This window comes from Manacus vitellinus, unplaced genomic scaffold, assembly GCF_001715985.3.
Source record: "Manacus vitellinus isolate BGI_N305 unplaced genomic scaffold, ASM171598v3 scaffold_24_pilon, whole genome shotgun sequence".
NCBI lineage: Eukaryota > Metazoa > Chordata > Aves > Passeriformes > Pipridae > Manacus > Manacus vitellinus.
Genome location: NW_021939798.1, coordinates 8,602,253 through 8,611,447, shown reverse-complemented (window position 1 = coordinate 8,611,447; position 9,195 = coordinate 8,602,253).

Here is a 9,195-nt window from a genome sequence, read left to right as displayed (position 1 = left end):
CTGCTGCCCTGCTCACAGGAGAGCTGTGTGAGCTAGAAACCCATGGTGCAGGCTTGTCTGATAGCATCTGCTTTCCCTGAATAATTGTGGACATTCTCACCTCTCCACTCATCCCTCTGAGCACCTTGGAGTCATAACTTGCAATGCTGGAGCCAATGGAGTCATGCTTAGGGAATGATCTTCCCATTCAAGGTGAATCTTGATACCTGACGGATGAGAAGACCAGGCACATGCTGAAAATTCCTTGCTAATTTGGGTTGCTAGTTCATCAAAAACATCCTCCCAAACACGCACAGGATGTATTAAGTTATGGTATAGTAAGGGATCAGCTTGTCATACTGACATTTCTGCTCCTTGCCAGAAACTCCTGGACTTCATTATCTCTCTCAAGAAATCAGATCTGTAAGTGTCACCCTGCAATAAATTTGTGTAACTGGAAACCTCTCCCCAGGCATACAAACATCTGAGGACAACTGAGCATTGCTAGTCTCTGAAGGCTGATGTATAAATATATACAGGACTGACTAACATCCCCCCTCTGGGACAGCTCCAGTGCAGCCTGAGCCTCCAGGTCTTCATTTTGCTGTTGGAACCTTGGTCCAGTGACCCTTTGGCATAGGCACATACCATGCTGTGAGGTGGGGCTTGTCTTTTGGGGCTACCAAACAGGGGGGCTTCATTGTGTCTGTGTTACTCTGTGATGTTACATTCCCACTTCTCCTTCTGCTTAGACAAGCACAGCAGCTCCGAGCCCCCCTCTGTGGCTTCTTGGTGTGGTGTCAGAAGAGCAGTGTTACAGCACATGATATAGGGCTGGGAGCCATTTCAGGAGGGCTGGAAAGGAGCATCCAGGCTGATCTCTGGCTGATATTATCATGGGCCAACTATTTCTTGCAGATGATGAAACCGGCAGTAAGGAATCTCATGGTGTAATAATTTTCCATACGAGCTTGCGAATGCAATGCAGCATGTGATAGTTTACCAGGCGCTTCTTGGCTTCCTTGTGGGGCTGGTTTTTGGGATACTTTCTCAATTTCAACATTACTTATTGGTATTCTTGAGGAAAACCAAAATAAATAGTCCACTGTGTTTTGCAGAGTTCATGCCAGTCTATATTCTGTTTTACCTGGTTTCGTCCCAAGCCATTAGCCCACACGATTGTCTATTATTTGCAGTCTTGGCTCATTAGGGTGATAAGTTGATAAAGCAGGTTGTTGTCTTTACCTTGGGGGCTCTCTGCTGGGTTGGTGCATTGATGCTGTGGGCAGCCCTGTCAATATGCTCCCCTGTTCTCAGCCAGTGCCACGGCACGTCCCACACCGTGATTTATGGCCCCACCGTGTGCAGGCTGCCAGCCCAGCACACTGCCTGTGCCTGGCAGAGGTGTCCAGGGAGTGCCTTGGGAAAAACCTGCGGGTGGGGCGTGGGGGAAGGACTGGGGGAGGCTTCTGAGGAGACCCTCCGTGGCTGTGCCCCTCTCTGACTCCTCTCAGGTGCCGACAGGACCTCAGGGAGGAGTTTGTTCAGCTCCTTGGAGGGACAGCCTGTTTCTTCAGTAACTCAGGTGCTGCAATGGGTTGAGAAGGTCACAGAGATCCGTGAGGATGTTCCAGATCAGTTTTCTGCTGGGAGGAGTTAAGACAATACACAGCAAATGGTGAGGGGTTACTTCACCCCAGCAGCAGGGTAGGGGCTTGGCTGGCACCAACCTGCTGCTTCGAGGCTCAGTTTGTCACTCAGGTGCCTTGAAGGGACACAAGGGGTGAGAAGAGCTTCACCCAGCAGAGCCCTGTCCCCTGCCAGGACAAGGCAGGTGTCAGAGGCATCCCAAAGGGATGGTAATTCTGGGTCCTGGGCACGTGGTGGTGCCCCAAAGAGAGGCTGGTCTGGGGGCACCTGCAGGGTGGGAACCTGCAGGGGAGCTCCTGTCCTGTCAGGTTCTCTTGCCTGTTTGAGAAACTTGCTTATAATCCTGCCCAGCACTGAGAACAAGCCGTTCCACACAGGGCTGGCTTGGAGATGAATTCGTGGTGTACAGTGTGTGTTCTGTGTCACTGGTAAAAGTATTTTTGGAGACAGAGTGCTGATAAAGACCAATTTCTGGGGAGAGGAGCAGGGATTTGGCATTATTGCAGTAGACTGGAGCAGGTGTGGAGTCTGGCTGCCTGTGGGAGAAGGCAGAAATATCACAGCAGCCCCTTCCCTTTCATTGTCCAGAAAGTTGGTGCCAAAATGCTGCCTGTTCCTCCCCAATGATAAAAGGACAAGTTAAATAATTAATAATAATCTGAGTCTCAATGTGACTATGAAATAATTTTCAGTTAGACAGTATGTAAATTTGAAGTAATTTTTTTACTGGTCATGCATAATAAAATAACTGTGGTGATTAATTTTTCACCCTCAGAGTTTAATTAAGATCATTCAGGAGGTTTGGACTGATACACCACGCTATAAATCACAGTCCAAGCCACTGAAATATCTGCCTAGCTTTCAGATTAGATACTGATATTTTGGGGGTGGAAATCTTGCTGACAGATAGGCACCCAAGTTGTCCTGCTCAGGAGGCCGTTTGGTCCTCCGAGCACTGAAATGATATATACTGGTTATTAATGCATGCAATTCAGTGTGTGCTTTCCTGGGTTTAATTTTAGGGATGGACTCATTCCATCATCTATATTCCTGCACAACTCATTGTAGAATAAACAGAGCGTTGTTCTGTGTGAGCCTAATCGGCTTTTAAAGCCAGTGCAACCCAACTCTCCGAAGGGATGAGGTGGATGGTATCGAGTCACATTTTATTCCAGGATAAATGTGTCCAGGTGTGGTGTTCTGTGGGAACAGCCATGTGCTCTGAATGCACAACCTTAGCTGGAGTTGTGGGGCTCAGTTGTCCTCAGGCTCAGACAAGGCTGAGTTTCCCAGTCCCAGCAGAAGCTGTGGGATGCACAGGGTTGTTGTAACTGCAGGGCCCTCAGAGCTCCTCCAGAATGTCCTGAGCCTGACACCAAGGAGCTGCTTCCCGGAGCATCCACAGCCCTCACAGTGTGGAGCAAAGTGAGCAGCATACTGATATCCTGGGAAAAAGGACTGGGGTACATTTTTTTGCAATAAAAAATGAGCATGTCCTCCCTGGTGGCTCCTGGGTTGTGGAGTTTTCCCTCTGGTTTCTCCGGGTGTCTCCCCGTGACTGGGCTTTGTGCACCCACGGCTTTGCCCCACGAGTTGGAGCAAGTCTGCAGGATGTGTCAGTGCACAGGATGGACCCTGACTCATGGGGAAAGCATGTATGGAAAACGTTGCCATACTCCTACAAATGCTTGGTTTCCTTTGCCATGTGATTTTTTTTTTCCACTTTAAATAAATCAGGAGTTTAGCAATAAAAAGCTAATGCTGAAAGGAAGTGGTGCAGGTGAGCCCTGTAGAATTTCCCACTGTATTTATGAACAGAAACTCTTTTCAGGAGAGTCAACTGGATTTGAAAAAAATAGGGTGGAAGGGAGTTTCTCTGATGCCCAGAAGGTGAAGCATAAAATGACCATCTTGCTAAATCTTCACTGCCAGACTTGTTATTCCAGAGTTGCAAAATAACACAATACTACTCTGGAGCACCTATTCCTAAACCCTACTGCTTTATTCCAGAATGAAGAGTATCTTTGTTCTAATTCACTTGCATTCTGAGGAACAATTCGGTAATAACTACTGTGCTTTAAATTCACACCCAGTACTCCTCCCAAATAATTGTCAAGGACAGGCAAATTCTAACTCTACTTTTAGTTTCCTTGCTGTAAATCCAGAATAACCCTGCTGAAATAAGCCTGTAGTTTTCAGTCATACCTATGAAACATGTAATTTCAGAGGAGTGATTCTGGATTTTACCTCACAGATCTGGCCCACAGTGTGTGAAAAGAGACAGCCCGGGTTAATCACACCAACCCCCTCCCTCGGCAGGAGCATCTTCGGCAGCGCTTCCCAAAGGAACAGGCAGCGATTCCAGCTGCGACGTCAGGGAGAGCAGGCTATCAACGCAGTAATTAACATCTAATTCAGCAGTTAGACCGGGATCTAGGCGGGTTCCTGCATTAAGTAATTGCTTCCAGAGATGAGCGATGCTGGGGCTGCTCACTCTGCTCTGTTCCACCTCCCTCCAGCTCCTCTCTGGCCAGGGAAAGCAGCTCCAGTCATGGTGCTTTTGAGGGTTGTGGGTGCTGTGAGGAGCCCCTGTCTCGTGGCATCAAAGGAAATGCAGGGATATAATCACACCCTTACACTCAGGCATCGTGCTTAAACATAGGCAGTATAAATGGCTTTAGGCACATCTTCGTTCTCCTTGAAGCTGAGGATCTCAGTGTAAGCATCCTTAAAAATCTGCCAAAGGCTTGTGGTGTGTGTTGGAGAAAATGGCCACTTGTAGCCAGGTCTCTTCTGGAGAAATGGGACTTGCTGTGCTGTGTTCCTGGTGACTAATCACTGCGTTCCACAGGTTTGGGTATCATGCACAGAGGAGCACTGGGATTTTCCCTGCAGTGTTTCCATTGCCAGCCATCACCTCACGGTGACACAACAACATCTCAGGGCATGCAGGATTTTACATCCCCACCCTGTGCCTTTGCAGCCTTAACGCTGATTCGGATAGTTGAACCGCAGGAGGAGTGAAGTCTGATTCCTCTCTTTGGAAAAGGTCTGTGATGAAGCCATGTCACCTTTCCTGCTCCCAAAGGCAGGGACAGGCAGGGGCTCGAGCTCCTTTGCAGCCACCTCCTGTCCCAGGTCCCCCTCGTGCTTCTGCTCTTGGCTCCGGCCCCGACAGCTCCGGCTTTCCCTGGCGTTTGGCTCCTCCCCAAGGAGAGTGCCTGACTCCAGCACTTCTCTTTTCTCAAATCCTAGATGTGGATTTGGGCTTTGATAATTAATTGCTGTTTGAGATGTCCTTTTGATTTCTGCAGCCTTGTGCTACACCTCCTCTTCCTCAGGTGAGGACACCTCCTCTTCCTCAGGTGAGGATGGAGGCAGCGAGTCCTTGCTGGTGCACAGCCCCCACTGCCCTTGCAGGCAGCTGCTACTGAGACTTTAACTTCTGTCACTGCCTTTCCAGTGCCTTTGTTCAGCCTGTTAAATTTTCCTTTATTGTTTTAGCCTGTCTGCAAATGTATTTGTTTTTCTTCCAGAAAAGCCTTCGCTTGCTCAATTAGCAAGAGAGCTCTGTGTGGAGGGAGCTGTAGCTCGCTTTCTGCCATGCCTAAGTGCTTCTGGAGCATTTGGCTCCTCCACAGGGAGGATTTACTCCTGCCATCCTCACACAGGTCCTGCTGGACATCCTACTGCCCGGATTGCTGGGTGGTGCCATGAGAAAAGGACATTTTGTGACACAGGAGTCTAAATGTGTTGTCATGGTTCAGGCCAATCCATGCTGTCCTAAGCTACGATTTTAGCTGCAATTTTTGCTCCCTGCCCTATTGGGTCAATACCATGTTTTCCACACACATGGGATCTTTCACCATCCGGATTTTTTCAGTTGCTTTTGTCTTACTTAATGGTTTTGCCGCTTTGTTCAGAGCAGAGGTTACCAGGGTACAAGTCGAACCTCTCTCATGCTGGGAGAGAAGGGGGAGTTCTGGCTGGTGTAAAGCTGGAAATGCCTCTGGAGGTTTGTGTCTCACCCACCTTGATCTGAGCCCTGGCCTGAATCACCCGCCCTCAGCAGGGACCTGGACACGGCCCAGACAGCACAGGAGGAGTTTGTGGAACCAAGCATTGATCTGGAAGGGACCTCCCTGCCTGTCCTCAGGGCCTCCCTGCCTGTCCCCAGGGCAGATCTGGATGCTGTCCCCAGCCTGCCCTGTGACCATCTCCAGCCCTGGCTGCTGCAGGACAGGGTCCCACTGAGGGTCTCCTGCCCTCCTGCTGCAGGGGGAAACCTTGCAGCAGAGGCTATAGAAACCTCTGCCATTACATCTGCAGGGAGTGTTTGCCTGGACACTGGGTGAAGAATTTCTCCTCTTGGGGGTTTTGTGGCACTCTGTGTTGCTATTTTCCCTGGTTTTGCAGCCTGTTCTAATTGTGGGTTTGCCCTTACAAGCTGAGGGCCAAAGCCTACTAGAAAGCTGTTTACAGTGCTTACAAAGTCTTCATAGAGTTCAGGGGCTATTTCAGCAAGACATTCCTGAACAGTTCTTCCTTTTGTCCTGACCCCAGCCTGTTCCCTTACCCACTCTCCATGCTCCAGCATGAGAGCACAGGCTATGCCAGCAGACCCACAGCCTCCTCAAGCTATTCAGGCACCACATACGAATTAATGGCATGACTTTGTGAGTGCCCTCTGAGCACAGGTAGATATTAGGACAGCTCCTGGAGGCTCACAGCTCACCATGGACATGGGAGCTGCTTTGGCCTAAAAGTTGGGCAGAATTTGATTAATTTTTCAGGACAGAAATCATTCTTGCATAGGACCCTCGCTGTTGAAGGGTGTGGCATTAGTATCACATTCACAAGGCCCTTTTCTCACAGGATCCTGTGATCTCCTCTGAAGACTCTGCCCTGCGTGGGTGTGAGGGCTCATGGGCTCACTGCTGGCACAAGAGTGACATTTATCCTTGCTGGAGCTGGGTGGTTTTGGAGCTGGTTGTTTGCTCTGTGTGATTGATCACATCTGAAACTGCCTTGCGAAACAGCCCTTTTATGTGTCAAACTGACTCACAGTGTGACCTGAGGCAGACGTGAGGGGATATTTAAGGAACAACTGAATTTCACAGAGAGCCATGCTATGTTTTTATTTCTCTTTTTTTTTTTTCTGCTGGAGTAAAAGGCCTTTGTCAGCTGATGGGAACAGGGCACAGTGCCCTGTGGGACCGAGGGGTCCCTGGTGATGGACGTGGACGTGGGAGCTGTGAGGCTGCTGCTCCCCCCACCCCTGCCTCTGTCTCACCCAGGGGAACGTGTCCAGCTCACCCCTGTGTAGTTTGAGGCAGAGGGTGACAGAGCAGGCCTGATTTTCCCTTTGCTGCACCCCACGGTGTGATCTCAGTGAGGTCAGCGCAAACCACTCCTCAGCAGCAACGAGGCCCTGAGTTTGCAGCTGAACGTGTATCCTCCAAACTCCAGGTGATTTGTCAGTAGGAACTGAGCATCTAAAATGGATCTGAGTCTGCATCTCTTATCCCAACTGCCTTTTGCTGGTTAACTTGCACATGAGCTTTGCCTTTTACCTTATGAACACATCCAGCACAGGGTGAGGTCTTTGCAATCCCATGGGAGTCTGTGGGACTGGCTCAGTGTTGATGCTGGGGATGTGGAACAGAGAAAACCAGCTCCTGGCTGGCTCATGGCCTGCTGTGAGTGCAGAGATGGAGTTCCTGGGAGGGTGGGCTTTATCCCTTCAGCACCTTCCTATCACTGCTGAAGTGATGCTCCCCTTACATGTCAACACTGAGAGCATATCTGCTGCATGCAATCCTTCTGCTGGCAACTAACACTGCAGTGAAAGATGATCTTTAATTAATGTACTTCCTAACAAATCATCTGAAAATGGATCCGTGCTTGGAGCCAGGCACTCCTGCATGAGCTGTAGGGCTGCTCTGTGAGGAAGGGCTCCTTGGGCACTTGTGTGGCCCTTCAGCATTTGTTAGAATTGGTTTCCAGATGCCCAGTCTGTGTTGACTCACCAAGGCCACTCTGAGCAGGGATTGCCCAGTGTCTCAGAGCACTGGGAGCAGCCTGGGCTGGAGCAGGGAGCAGTGAGCCTGCTCTGCACAGGGTTTGGTTTCAGTGCCCACGAGGGGCAGAACCCAGGAGGGGTCCTTGGCCCCAGGGGTGTTTGTGCCAGGCCTTGAGTCCTGCCTGAGGTTGGGCTGGAGCAGACAGATCATCTGTCATTTAATGCTTGTTTGTCTGGCCCTGCTGACTACAACAAAACGCTTTTGTCATACCAGGGAAGCCTGAGCAGGCCCATCCTGTGAACTTTAGGGATCTGGGTGCAGGTGGAGGACGGGAAGGCAGCCCAGCCCTTCCCCAGCTGTGGTCCCTGCAGGAGCCACTGCTGTGCTGCTGCCCAGGGGGATGTTGCCTCTTTCTACCCTGTAACAAACACAGTAACTCAGAAGTCTCCTGTAGAGGTGTGGTAACTCTGTGTAACTCTGGTGTATAAAATCAGGACAGCTCAAACCCCCTTGTGCAGCTCCAATCCCTTGGTGGCTTTAGTCAAGCACTCACACCAGACTACTGCCTTTTTTTTCAGTGTTTCCTGGGAAAAAAAAAAGTATCCAAAACTCTGCTAAAGGGAATTATATTTTCAGTTGAACCAAACATTTAATATTATTTTGAAATAGTCTTCCCAACCTGGGATCCTGTTTGGTTTGGTTGCAGAAAGCCTGTCAAATAGTAAACTGGAAATTTGGGAATTTTCAAAGGGAGGTAGAGACAAGCAACTGCTGCGTGTGTTCAGGGCAGTCTTAGCTCCTGCTTAGTTCTCCAAGCATCTCAGTAGGGAGGGTTAACAGGGATCAGGAGGTGTCAACCCTGTGCCAGGTAGTGGATTTGAGCCTGCAAGGGCACCCACTTTTGTGATTTTACCATACATTTTGTTACAGTTGTTTTTCAAAGCTCTGGTTCCTCATATCCTGTAATTATGTGAGAGTTTCAGAATTCTTTAAAGCTGAAGGTAAATTGACAACTTTTGTGATTGTGCAGAATAGCTTAAAAACAACCAAAAAGTATTAAAAGGAAGAAGGGCGAAGAGAGGAAACGCAAAATTATGTTCCTTTGAGATCTCCAGATTTGTAAGGCAAACTCATGATTTTGTGGCCTAGGACAGGACTGTTAAGTGCTTGGTGTTGGCAATGCTGTGTTTATTTTCCGGGCTTGGATTTCTGCATGGATTTATACACGTTATGAAAAATACAGTATTTTATGTTATTTTTTAAAAGGAAGCAGATTGCTTGGTTGGATGATCTCCAAACCAGACTGTAACATACAATAAAAATTCTATAGTGCACTGTAACAAGCTACAATAGGCTGAGATGTTACTTTACCAGCACACAAAACAGGCACATTACGGAGGGAGAGAATTATAAGGTATATTGTTTGTGTTCATGGCCAGAAAGAGGAAGGAAAAAAATATACCCTGTGTGTGTAAACTGCATATTGAAATTACAGAACAAAATTTAATTAGATCTTTATAAATAAAATCCACATATGCTGATT